Raw genomic sequence first — 14,514 nt, 5'->3', positions numbered from 1 at the left:
AATCTTATGTAGACCAAAGTCATAAATAATAATACTAATACATCTTATTTATTTAACGCTTTTCTCGGTAGGCTAGTCGCTTTACATAGACAGAATTTAAAAAAAAACTTCATTAAGAGAATAGTTTAAAAGCAGAAACTAAGCAAACAAAAACATTGAAATAAAAAGGCAGAAGGGGGGATTAGGGGGTAATGTGAGTCTGAAGAGGTGGGTTTTGAGGGAGGTTTTGAACAGGGCAAGGGTGGGGACGGCTTTGGAGTGAGCTGGGAGTGAGTTCCAAAGGGAGGGGGCTGCATTGCAACTGAGATAGATACCGTAGATAGATCATATACTGTAATCTAAACTTCCATCTGTTTTCCTCATCCACCCTGTTTATTTCTTTAACCCACTAAAACCGGGAACGCATCTGTGTAACCACTTAAACCATTACTTTATACTTCAAGTGCCGCGTAATGAGCTTGTAGATCCGCTATTTTTGAAGAATCTGGAAAATGTGTGCAAATCTTTGCATATATATTTTTTTTAAAGCAAACATGTTTTACTCTAATCTTTACTTATGGGGGTCCCTGGAGCAAAACATTTTCAGATGGGGGTCCGTGGCCAAATACATATAATTTTGGGGGTCCTTGACATGAAAAAGTATAAGCACCACTGATATTATAGCAACACAAGTGTTTCAGAAAACTGTTGGATTTAGAAGACATTTTGTAGAATCGTATCTCAGGTCTTAACGGGTTAAGTGACATCACACACCATCCCGCTAGCTGAATAGAGTGCAAGCCAACACTGATTCACACAGCACAGCCAAATTATGTGAAGAACTGTTGCTCTCACTTCCTGGTATAGCGTAAGCCTAACAGTGATGTGGCACCCGGCCTTGCTGAGTCACCCAGCCCCACTGAGACAAATTGGTGGTAAATTTGCAGCCAATGTTCTGCACAACTTTTGATTCCCTTTACTCTATACCTCATTTCCAGTAAAACCTCTCTTCCAGACAAAAAGAACAGAGGCAGACCCTGATGAAGACCTTCTAGGTCGATACGCGTTGGTCATAATTTGCTGCCTTGCCTTTCATCGAAGACGGAGTGCCTTGGAATTCTTTTCTTTGCAAGTCTGTATAGACCACACCATTTGGGGGCTCAGCAGTACTTCTTTGAAAAGCCTTTTTTTGTTCATAAAAAGAACAATATTTGCCTCTGAGGTGGCGTGGAGTAAAAGTATAAAGCTTTGGTTCTCAAAGTGGGCTCCGGGGACACCCAGGGGCCCATAGGGGGGGTCCCCAGCAAAATGTGTTAACATAGCGTCACAATACTTTTAACCACTTTATCCATCCTTTATATGTTGGCAATTCAAAAATAGCAGATGTACAAGATCACGAGCGAGCTTGTACATCTGCTATTTTTGAAATGTTTTGAATAATTTGTATATATATTTTTTAACACAAATCCTCTCTTCTGGGGGTCCTTGGCACAAAACATTGTCAGATGGGGGTACGCGGCCAAATACATATCAATTTGGGGGCACAAAAAAGTTTAAGAACCACTGGTATAAAGTATCCAAAAATGGAAATAATCATGTACAGTACCTCAAAATTATACCCAAGTACAGAACTTGAGTAAATGTACTTAGATTACATTCCACCGGTGGGATTCATATATAACACACCGCTATGGCAACCAGGAGGTGGACTCGGCCGTTTCTCACGAAAGTGATGTGAAGTGAAAGTGAGCACAGCGACATCGCAGAGCAGAGTTCACTCTCCGCCGCGCTCACGTATATAAAATGTAATCAAACCCCAAACGACAGCAACTAGATGCGACAGCAGAGCAAACTAGCCAGTCACACGACATCTCAGAACTGCGGTCGGGTTGCATACGGATACAGGCACAGAAGGTTGTGCTTTACCGTTACGTCTTGTGTACAGGCACTTAAGAGTAAAAGTTATGTTTGTTCGGCTTCCCTCAGACAATGCAGCGGCATAGGTAATAATAACAATAACATTAATAACAATAAAACCGTAAAAAAAAAGAAAAAGAGAGTGCAAAAAAAGAGCAAAAACAACCTCACGGTATCTTCTACTGTATATACAGCAGTTTAGGCAGGAACAGTTCCAGCATACTAAAGTGCAAGAACATGACAGGAGAGGAAGGATGTGTGAGGGATGGGGGGGGGGGGCAGTGGCAGTTGGGGCAAAAGCTCAGCCCAAAACATGATTTACGATTTTGTCCCTATCCGTACATAACTCGTACGGCGCTGAGTAGGCTGACTAGGCTCAAGCGAACGTTGCAACGTTCGGCACGGCAACTTGCTCGCTTTAGTGCCTCTCGTGGCTCAAGTTCGCTTGAGACTGCGCGCCTCCGTCGCGGCCCAAAACTATCATTTATCGGCCAAAAAGAATAGTCTGCGGTTGTAGGAAAAAGAGAGCCAGCAGGTTGATTCGATTCACGGGGGGTTGGGGTCGGTAGTCCAATGCTCAGCGTGGCACGCCACCAGACCAGTTAAAGGAATAGGGTTTTGCGCAGTATTAGAATGTGACAACGCCCCCCACCGTCCCCTCTGAGGGCGGAGTCCTTGTTTTCTCGTTTTTGCATTCATCCAATCGCAAGGCGGCAGGGCGGGTTTTGGCTGAGGTGTGCTGCATTTCGCTATCACGCGGTGGGGTGGGGTGTAGTAGCAAAGGGAAGGGAGCAGTCGAACCGCAAGTGAATCCCAGGGCCTTCCTTCCACACCACATAATCCACTTACCCCAAATAACAGTCCCACTGCCATCCCTCCCTCTTTATCTGTCTCGCTCATTCACGCCCTCTCTCTCTCTCTCTCTCTCTCTCTCTCTCTCTCACTATCTCTCTCTCCGTCTTTCTTTCTTGGTCTGACTGTGCGCTGACCTATCCACACACTCGCGCGCGCACACACACACACACACACACACACACACACACACACAGGCACAGCCCCCCCCCCCCCCCCCCGCCCTTCCTCTTCCTTCCTCTCTATATCTCTCTCTCAGGGCCAAGCCATGATCCCCCCCCTCCTCCTCTCTTCCCACTGTGGTGTTGAGCTGGAAGCGGACCATGCGAGGCTGTCACTGGCGGTGGTACAGATGACTGTTGGCGCCGCGTTTTTCACACTTAGGCTTTTTCACACTTAGGCCAATGAAACCGGGATTAACAGGAAAAAGGACAAGAAAATGGCCACCGCGATGAGATGAGCACAGATACCCCGAAACGTTGGCGCCTGTTGATGCCGTTGCATAACTAAGCTCGTCGTTTTGTTCTCATCGCACGTCTCTCGGGGGGGGGGGGGGGGGGGGGAGCGGCTGATTTTGCAAAAAAGACATGATGGGAGAGAGAGCTAAACAAGACATTTAGCCTCTGTGGATGTGGGATTTGACCGTGTGCTTCTCAACATCGGCTGCTTGCATTGATTGTCTAGAGTAGATAATTGTAACCACTTAAGCCCCTATACTGTATTCTTCGTAGCGAAAATTGCCGATCTACAAGCCCACAATGCATCTCATGGTGACGGATTGTGAGCATGTAGATTGGCTATTGGCTATAAAAGTTTTTGACACATTTTCCCAAAATAGGGAGGTGATTAAAATTGTGATATTATCAAACATAAATATCAAACATATCAGACATTCCACACAATTACATTTCCCAAAAGCAAAGGCATGTATTTAGTCTGACCAGAAGCAGGGAGAAAACGATTTATTTATAAAAGATTTATGATCAGAGCTGGGATATCAAAAACAGAGGATCTCTCCCCATACCCCCCAAACAAATCCATCCCTGACTATGATCTACTGTATCTCCATCTCTAGGTTCCACTATTTCATATTAATTCACCTTAAACCTATTTCCCCTCAAATTACACCTCACGTGTGTGTCTTCGAGGAACGGACGCTGTTCTGCATCTCAAGTCAATGTATTGATCTACAATCTACTCAACAAAGGCTGAGCGGCTTCTCGTCTCTCCCAGATAACTACTCAAACCACGGAAGCTATCAGCGCAAATGCAACACAACGACATCCATTTACATTGTGTGAGCTCAAAATTCCCAGCACATTAATTTCTTCAATTAGCATTTGAAGGCCAGTGATGAACCTCTCCCAAGAGCCAGGGTCAGATATTTGATGAATATTTAATTTAGCGCCTGAGGCACTTGAAGACGCTTCAAGTCTCCCAGGCCAAGCTCAAGCACAGTGCTTTTTTCTTCTTATTCCTTGCCACGCATATAAATCAGCCAAGGAGCATTGTCGCGCATTGACACTAAAACTCTACTCAGGGATCTTCAACAGGGAGTCCGGGACCCTAGGGTGTCCTCTGAGTTACTGCAGGGTGGCTGCCAAATCTTGTGTGATAGGATTTTTTCTTTTTTTTACATTAACCACTTGAACCCTAGCATCCTTATTCTGATGGGAACATTAGACAAAAATAGCCAATCTACAAGCTCACAACGCCTTGCGCTGCGAGGCGTTGTGAGCTTGTAGATCGTCTATTTTCGGCAAAGCAGTTTAGTGTAGAAGGGAAAAAGAGCGGACCAAGTACAGAGTGAAAGGTCAAGTCTACTAAGTATTGACGGTTTAAGTGCTTAAATGTCTGAAAATACACATTAACATGAATCCAACAAATATGAAATCTATGAAAAAGTTTAATCTGTGACACCATTTTATACAATTTGTAGTGGGGATTCCTGCTTCATTTCTCTCTCTGCTAAGGGGTCCTTGGGCTGAAAATTAAAAACATTGAAGACCCCTGCCCTATATAATTCATTGATCGGGGTCCCCGGGCCCAAGACTTACACCATAGGTTGACATGTGAAAACTATAGGTCCTCTACTTTTTTCCCTCTACACCAAATCTATTGTGTCTCTTGTCAAATAGGGACGATAGGGTTCATGTGGTAAAGACTAACAATTCAGTCAGACCATTTTGTCAAGATAAACTATGTATTGCAATAATATTGCATTAAAGTTAGCGGTGTGACTCTGCTCCTGTGATAGGCCTATACTACAGATTGATCTGCGCAAGCATGACACAGAATCTGAGATCACAAACCCCCCCTGAAGTAGAGCCTAAAGATACAGAGATGTTACATGGACGACGCTTCAAGAGCATAACTTAAAGACACACAGATATAACATCATACAACCACAGAAATCCATACAATTAACATACTAACATAGTTGAAGAGCTAAATGCCACAAGGGGGAGGAGGCTGGAGGAGGTGGAGGGAGTTTGATCACTGACAAGCTGACGGAAGAGGTGCTGTGACCCATGCTGAGCGTGTAGAGAGAAGAGTGAACTGCTTAAAATGCGCCGCCTAGAAGGAACCATTAGGATTGAGGGCGTGTGAGTTTGCTTGTTAGCGAAAGAGATCGGTGGGTGATTGAGCGTGGGGAACAGCCTGACTTCTGTGACTCCTGAACTATATCGCGATGCTCGATTCAAGATATCCAACCATTCCAACCTACCAATCTTTTTTCCATAATTATACAAGTTCCAAATACTGGCTTTGCCCAGGTCTAGAACAGTGTTCTTCAACGTTTTTCAGGCCAATAAGGACCCCTTAGCTGAGAGAGAGATGAAGCAGACCCCCATTGTATAAAATTGTGTTTCAGATTAATCTTTTTCATAGACTTGCTTGACAGCACTATCATCAGTGTTGTGTATATTTATGTTTTGTGTTTAATCGTTTACACATTATCTTTTCTATTACTATGTTGGATTCGTGTAATCCATGAATGAATTTTCAGGCATTTAACCACTTAAACGCTAAATACGTAGTAAAATTTACCTTTGGCTCTGTACTTGGTCTGCTGCTCTTTTTTCCATCTACATCTACATCCATCTACAAGCTCACAACGCTTCACGCTGCGAGGTTTTGTGAGCTTGTAGATCGGCTATTTTTGTCTAATGTTCCTCTCAGAATAGGCATGCTATTATAGGGTTCACATGGTTAATGTAAAAAAAAAAAAAAAAAAAAAGACCTTGGCCAGCGCGGCACACAGACTGGCGTCACAGCGAGGAGGGGAAAACAACATGGCATGGTACCATTAATATGGTGGCAGAAGAGACCAGGTGACCTTGGACATTACTGGAGCCTGCGGCCCCCAAGGTCAAAGCACCGACTAACGAGGGAGGTCGGGGTCTGACACGACTCTAATTATTAAAACGATATATCATCCAACATTATGATTATGATCTAATGTCGTGGTCTCATTGCTGCCTGCTCAGCATAATTTATCATAATTTTCCCCTCTCGAGAACGGTTTGCAGTCATTAATTGAAAACCTCATGTATTTAGTGGTTTTTGTTTAAGAATTTTCCCAAAGGTAGCAGCGTACAGTAAAAAGGAAATTGTGATAATTAATGTGGTCCCCAAGTCTCTCTACTTCTTCCTGCTGATTGTCCCACTGGACCAAATATTCATATTTATATCTGTGAAAACAGCAACACACTATAGATCAACATCGACCACATAATATCAAACACCAACAATGGCCAGTTTATCATCTCTAAAAAAAAATAAAGATTTAAAAAATAAAATCTATGTTATACTGTAACCCTAAGACTTACACATACTGTACAATAACGTTTGGCAGACACTCAAAGAGAGGGACACTAGAAAATAGTTGTTTTCGGGGTGCCTCCACTAGATATAAAAATAGACCAGACAATTAACAAAAAATAAATAAACAAGAAAATACCATCAGTCTCAATCCCGTTGACCAACCACTATGGATTGCTCACAGCATGTGGGAAATTAATTGGCATTAGTAAGAAAGTGATTGCAGTGAAATGGGAAGAGCTCCCTCAGAGCCAATCAATCCAAATGACCCAGCTCTGTGGCAGTACATTATCTTGACCCCATCAAGCTGCTTGTCAACCAACCAGTCACCCCCCCCCCCCCCCCCACCCCCCCCCCCCCTCTCTCTCTCTCTCCCCCGTTGTCTTTCTCTCTTTCATGACCATGCCATGACCCCCAACCACTGATCCATGTGTCTGTCTTCTCTGCTTCTCGCCTTCTGTCTGTCCAATTCCCCTGGCAGCTTCAATCGGTCCCTCTCCTCTCCTCTCCTCTCCTATCCTAGCCCCCAGTTTCAGTGTCCGCTTGGGCTTGTTTGTCCTGTAAAGTCGCTTGTTAAATATTGGTACTACAGTAGTTGAGGGTTGCCTTTTTTTGGGCTTGTTTCTAAAGTGTAGTTGCTTATTTGGGCTTGCTTTGCAAATGTTGTTTTAAACCAGTGGTTCTCAAACATTTTTATGTCAAGGACCCCCACATGAATATGTATTTGTCCACAGACCCCCCCCCCCATCTGAAAATATTTTGGGCCAGGGACCCCCGTACCACATTTGTGGTGTTAAAATGTTTCATAAAATATTCAAAATGTTTCACTTTTGTCAAGATTTTCTTTTGAAAATAGCAGATCTACAAGCTCACAACGCGTCGCATCGCGACGCGTTGTGAGCTTGTAGATCTGCTATTTTCAAATAACCAATGTATATATGTTTAAAGTGCTCATGTGGCCTACAGCATATAGTCTCTTCTTTGGGGCTTGTTTTCACACAGACCTCGTTGCTTATTTCTCCATGTCCATAATTCTCTCAGTTCGGTCAGTGATGACGTCACACAGATTAGCTCTGGGGTTCCTCTATGTCCCGCGGCTATGTTACCAGCGGGTGGTGAGGTGGGATAATAACACACCTAGAGGGGGGGGGGGCATAAATGATTCACATCAGCTGTGTCGACTGAGGCTCGCTGTACCAACACGGAGCCAACGGATTCTCATCAATCTTGCATGTGGACAATCAAAATGAATTCCTGATGAGGTGGAGGCTCGCACTGCTGGCCCTGCGTTGCACCGGGCGTCGTCGGGCTGCGGGACTTCTATATGTGTTTTTATTTTATTCATACTTTAACCCATTCATTCCGGGAACGCATGCATCTTTGTCACTTTAGATTTCTTTGGCTATTCAAAAATAGCAGATATATGAGCTTGTAGATATTGCTATTTTTGGAGAAATAAAACGTGAAAATGTGTGCAAATGTTTGAATATTTGTATACATTTTTAACTCACATCTTTGCTTCTGGGGGTCCCTGGAACAAGATATTTTGAGATGGGGGGGGGGGTCCGCGGACAAATATATATCATTTTGGGTGGTCCTTGACCACTGATATATAGCAACATAAGTTTTTTTTGTTTTTGAAACTGTTAGGATTTAGAAGACATTTGTAGAACCCCCAGAAATGAGTTACAAATGTTCGCTTCAAAAAGTATATTCAAAGATTTGCACAAATGTTCATGATTTTTCAAAAAAATAGCAGATCTACAAGCTCATAGTGCGGCCCCGAGTGCCGCGCTATGAGATTTTTTGAATAGCCAGAGAAATCTAAAAATGACACAGATGCGTTCCCGGTCTTAATGGGTTAAGGGGGTGTTGGATATACTGTAGGCCATGAATTATTGACAACTTCTGCCTTTCGCACAATATGCAAATTCCCAATGTATACACAATTCTAGAACACTGCCTTCTATGCATTCTATAGTGCGTTAATAGGAGGGCAGGCGTTGCAGAACAATTTGCCGGTTGATTTGGGTCAACCACGCCTTTGTGATGACACAAAATGAGCCCACATCGTTCAAGTGAATAGGCCGGTCTGGGGTTCGATTAAATAAGAAAAGAAAAAATCCAACCCTACGCTGGTCAATCATAGGTCAGTAATATTCACTTAGAGTTTGTCAGAATCCAGTCATATCTCTCGTCTCTCTTGTTCTCTTTACACCTAATGTATACTTTCATATCGCTCGATGAAAATGAGTGGGTATTATTATTCTCTCTCGTTGTCAGTGTGTGTAATGGTATCTTACCACCTGCGGTGTTAAGTAATACCTCCAGCATCTAGGAAATGCCCTGCTAGCATGTTTGTCATGTGGCATATGTTCTCTCTCTCGCTCGCATATGCCGCTGTCGTTTACTATCAGCCAGCTATGGGTGTGTGTGCGTGCGTGCGTGTATGCGTGCGTGCGTGTGTGTGTGTCTGAGAGAGAGAGAATCAAACACAGTAACAGTAACAGAAACAGTATGTGTATATGTATTTTAAAGTGAAAAATAGAATAGAATAGAATATTGCATTAGACTTGAATTGAACAGAATAGCATAACGTGCATGGAAGAATGTCGTTATGACCTGGAAAATATCTTCCCTCAGATCCGATCTCTGACGCTTTTCAAAACAAAACCAGTTTTATTTTTTCTACTTCTCCTTTCCTTTCTAATTCACCCAATCCTCATAACTGGTGCAAATCATATCAAAGAGGTCTCTGCGCACCAGTGGCAATGAAAAATAAATGATTACAGCCTTGTTAGTTAGTTTGGCATAACATTGCTGGGGTATAAAAATGGGGAGTGCGTGGGGGTGTTGGGTGTTTGGAGGGGGGTTCATCGATACAATGTGTACTCACTGTGTACTGCTTATGAACCCACGCCATGAAGCAATTTGAGTCACTTCAATGTAATTTCGGCGCTCCCCTCGGGACAGGCCCGTGGCGGTATAGCTCCACACTGCAGTGTGGCAGGGAGGGGGGGGGGGGGAATCCCTCTGTGAGAGAGCCCTTATCCGCACAGAATGGGTAAAAATAGCATGGTCCCTTATTGAGAGCAAATAGAGGGGAGGTGATTGAATCGAAGCAGGGCTACTCGTTCCTGCAAATCACGGCAATGGTGTTCAGTGTGCGATATGGCACACTGCGATATACCGAGTGTTATTTGAACTCCTAGAGAGTGAAAATGGTCCCTTACAGGTCTGTTTGGACATTGTCTGAGTTAAATTGACGCTCAGGAGTTTGCACCGTATTGCAAAAGCCTTTCCTGGATATCTAATAGTTTATGATGTATTGCCTAATAACAAGAAATGAGGGAGGAAAGAGGGGGGGGGGGCACAATCATTATTGTAGAAATCAAATAGAATTTCTCCTCTTGCAGAGAACAGTATAGTTATAGGCTATTAGATTTGTTTACTTGCCTCAGATGGGGATTGAAGTCACACGGGAAAGCACACACAATTATCAATTTTGGTCATTCCTGCATTGTAGTAATTTGAGTAATTTTTCTTATTTTTTTAAGGATTTATTTTTTTAATGCCATTTTCATACTGATTCATTTAGAAAAGTAGAGGGAGGCATGTCTCACACTAAGGCAGGGAATCAGACATGTGGAATTGTTAAAGTTATAACCACATGAACCTTTTCTAGGCATGTCGGAAAACATCCCGCGAAAATAGCCAATCAACAAGGTTGTAGATCAGCTAGGCGAAGAGTTTTGGTGTAGAGGGAAAAAAGGAGGGGGCCCAGTACAGACCCCTGGGGGACCCTGGTTGGTTAATGAGGTAGGGCTTAAGTAGGGCCAGCTCATAAAAAGCTTTTACCGTTTTGGCCTTAAGCTCCAAAATGTGCGCTTGGAAACCATTTTTCAAAAAGGAAAACCCCAGATTTGTGTCAAATAATAATCCATGCAAACTTCACTTGAGCGGCGCCTTTCATACACAGAATGTAGCTCAAAGCACTAAGTAGTAAATATCAGAGAAAACCGAGGTGACAGAGGCAGGGCGGATAGGTATAAACAGGTTCCAAGGGCCTTTTGTGTGGGAGGTCCCCGAGGGGCCGAACGTCCAGGTACGCAAGGGCAGACCGTGATGAAATAGAAGATAGGTGGTAAGAAGCTGATAGGTCGCGAACACCATTCATTCCTGGAAAAGATAGGCGCTATTGTTGTGTGCGTGCGTGCGTTTCTCTGTCTCTCCCTCTCTCTTAAGAATCAAGAATCAACATGATAAGAATCAACATGGATTCAGTCAAATCTTGCGAGACGCTCTTGAAATTGGTCACAATAGCACGCCGCAGGAAGGTCACCTGAATGTGCTTGGTGCCTTTCTTTACCAATGCACATGGATTGTGATGTGATGTGACGAGACTGTCTCTCCTGGTGTCAAGTGTTCTATCAAGCTGTTAGTCAGTTTCCCTCCGTGTCTCAGTATTTACTGAAATGCATGTTAAGCGACCGTGTAGTGGGTTGCACTACAACTGCATAATGACAAAAAGCACCGCAGCAGCCCAGCCCACTATTGAAGCGGCTCAGCCATCAATCTTCTCTCAACCACTTGACCCCTATAGCATCCCTGTTCGTGGCTTGCGACGGATTGTGAGCTTGTAGATCTGCGATTTTTTTGGTGTACATATTTGATGTAGAGGGGAAAAAAGTACGGAGGCAACTCATGTCCAATTTTCTAAGTAAAGACGGGGTTTAACCCATTCAGACCAGAAGCCGGTTCTACAAATGTCTTCTAAATCCCCAAAATGTCCTGAAAAACGTATGTTTCTATATCAGTGGTTCTCAAACTTTTTCATGTCAAGGACCCCCAAAATGATATGTATTTGGCCGCGGACCCCCATCTCAAAATATGTTGTTCCAGGCCCGGGACCCCCAGAAGCTTTAAAAGAATAAATATATTCAAAGATTTGCACACATTTTCACGATTTTTCAAAAATCTACAAGCACTCGGTGCCGCGCTATGAGCTTGTATATCTGCTATTTTTGAATAGCGAAAGTGTAAAACAATGCTTTTTTAGCTCAAATAAAAAAATGACACAGATGCGTTCCAGGTCTTAATGGGTTTAAGTGGTTAACACAGCAGTGACTCTTAATTGGCCAGCTGTTTCAATCTACTATAGCAGCCCCTAGGACGTGCTTTTCCTTACACTCGACTGGCGATCAAATAAATCAAATAAAAACCTACATCAAAACAGGACAGAAGGGGTAAAGCTCGCATCTTGCTTGATTTGATTTCTGCTGCCTGGGCCAAGTGTGACATTTATGAGAAGCGCGACTGCACGGGGTCGGATTCTAACGGGTCTTCGCTCTCACAAGGACCATATGGCGTGTGCAATAACTGGCTTAGCTACCAAGGCACCCCCTGAGATATCTTTTTTGGGATCAAAGTGTCGGAATGGACAGACAGGCCAACCAGCTGACCACGTCACAACACAACATTACAACCTTACAGCCATATTTAAGGTATACTACTGTATACTGTATGTGTTTGTATGTATCGTCTCTATCGGGTGTAAATCTCATATGTCCCAAAACTGTCCAAAAAATTCAAAAATAGCTAATAGCAGATCGACACGCTCAGAACGCGTCGCTTCGCGCTGCGTTTCGAGCCGCGTTTCGAGCTTCTAGATCTGCTACTTTTGATGCTTTCGCGTGACACTGTAGTATGATCAAAAACACAAAAAGTTCAAATATGGAGATAAGAGGTTTCAACAATGTATACATATTTTAACCCATTAAGACCGGGAAAGAATATGTGTCATTTTAGATTTCTTTGGCTATTCAAAAATAGCAGATCTTTTTAAAGCAAACATTTTTAACTCAATTTTTTGCTTCTGGGGATTCTACAAATGTCTTGTCTACTAATTGTTTCTATATCAGTGTTTCTCAAACCTTTTCATGTCAAGGACCCCCAAAATTATATGTATTTGGCCGTGGACACCCATCTCAAAATATCTAATAGGGACCCCCCAGAAGCAAAGATTTGAGTCAAAAATGTTCCCTTTAAAATATATATATATATTCAAAGATTTGCACACATTTTCACGATTTAAAAAAAATAGCAGATCTACAAGCTCATAGCGCGGCACTCGGTGCCACGCTATGAGCTTGTAGATCTGCTATTTTTGAATAGCCCATGAAATCTTAAAATGACACAGATGCGTTCCCGGTCTTAATGGGTTAAACAAATAAATCCAATGTATTTATCAAAAAAATGTTTGAATAACAAAAATATACACCATGTCACATACGTAAACACCCCCCAAACCTCTATATACAGTGAGATTGGATTGACTGTCAACTATCACATTCACCGGCAGGCCAACGCGGTTGGCAGTGCTGCAACACAACAACATGCGTTAGCAGCACCTGGTGCAAAGGCACGCCATTATCATGCAACAGCGACCGCAGCAATAAAGAAGAAGCTGTGTAAACGACATAGAAGTAGAATTTCCAGAGGCTGCATCATAGCCCTTCGTACCCGCAGCCCCTCTAAGTGGTAAGTTGGCGGGGTGCGACAGCGCGCCAGAAGGTATAGCCCGCTCTGCTCCATCTACATCTCAGCGCTGATCACTTCATCCTCCTGCATACTATCTCCTGGGGCCAATTACATTCCATCAGGCAGGAAGCCGGATACCGGATAAAAGATATGAGGGTGTATTCATCCATCCACACTCGCAGCACACACACAGAGAGAGAGAGAGAGAGAGAGAGAGAGAGAGAGAGAGAGAGAGAGAGAGAGAGAGAGAGAGAGAGAGAGAGAGAGAGAGAGAGAGAGAGAGAGAGAGAGAGAGAGAGAGAGAGAGAGAGAGAGAGAGAGAGAGAGAGAGAGAGAGAGAGAGAGAGCACAAAAAACGCAACCCAAGAAAAACAAAGCTTTTTTTTTTTCATTGCTGGAGACCTACATATAAGATAATTATGATGATGATACTGTATAATATGAGTACAGTGGCAAGACAGGGAACTGAACATGAAGACAAATGTTGTCTCATGAAGGATGCATGTGTGGACATTGTTAGCGGGATCGAATGCGACATTTCTGGGGCCCAGAGTTGAGACGACCGGAGAATGTTTTGTAAACAACTTCTGATGCTAAACTTGCCACCCGTGGTCAACTTGTTTAATGTACTCGGCAGAAGAATAAGGTTTCACGCCATTAAGCGCCTCACTCATTTTCAGTATAGTCAAAGAAATAATGAGTAACCCTGATTAAGTACATTTTAAAACCTTCTGTTTCAAAAGTGTCTTTTTGTTGCGGTCACATCGCTTCTATCTTTTGGTCATCAATGCACAATTGATTTTGTTATCTTCTTAAATTGCATAAGACAGCAGGAATGTTGGAGTGTGAAAGAAGCATGACAGATTATTCCCTCTCTCTCTCTCTCCCTCTCTCTCTCTCTCTCTCTCTCTCTCTCTCTCTCTCTCTCTCTCTCTCTCTCTCTCTCTCTCTCTCTCTCTCCCCCTCTCTCCAACACCCACATGCATCTGTGGGAGTAATGGATGACTAGCTCACTCAGTATGTTGCAGACACATACATGCCTAACATTAAGACCATTTTAGTCTGTTTATAGCCAAAGTGAACCCATGACACTTTACATATTACAGTCCTAATATGTATGTATGTATATATCAGACCTTAGAAAAAGGTTTATTGTTTAAAATTATCAATTAATAATCAATCACTATTTTGGGCATGTCATCATAGACGAAAAGTTTCCTTTTGTGTGCCGAAGTATAAATTGGGGCTTAAGTGGTAAATCAAAAAAGTGAAGAAAAGTTATTCTCGATTATTCTATGAACTAAAAAAGGAATCGATATAATAATCTCTAGGAAAATGATGGATAGTTGCAGCAGCCCTATTATAAATTATATAGAGCAGGTCACCTTGATTTACAGAGAC

General features: G+C 43.0%; 1 protein-coding gene across 1 annotated transcript in view; it reads right to left on the bottom strand.

The window, feature by feature from the left end:
* The window catches only part of LOC311041131 (gamma-aminobutyric acid receptor subunit beta-3-like), a gene marked incomplete at its 5' end in the record, with an annotated part of 110,586 nt that overhangs the window by 38,584 nt on the left and 57,488 nt on the right, over window positions 1-14,514 (bottom strand). The gene's annotated exons all lie outside the window — the stretch shown is intronic.

Source organism: Gymnoscopelus microlampas, assembly GCF_963454915.1.
Source record: "Gymnoscopelus microlampas genome assembly, chromosome: 24".
In the NCBI taxonomy this organism is placed as follows: domain Eukaryota; kingdom Metazoa; phylum Chordata; class Actinopteri; order Myctophiformes; family Myctophidae; genus Gymnoscopelus; species Gymnoscopelus microlampas.
The sequence above is the reverse complement of the archived record's forward strand: the minus strand, read 5'-3'. Positions and strand labels throughout refer to the sequence as shown.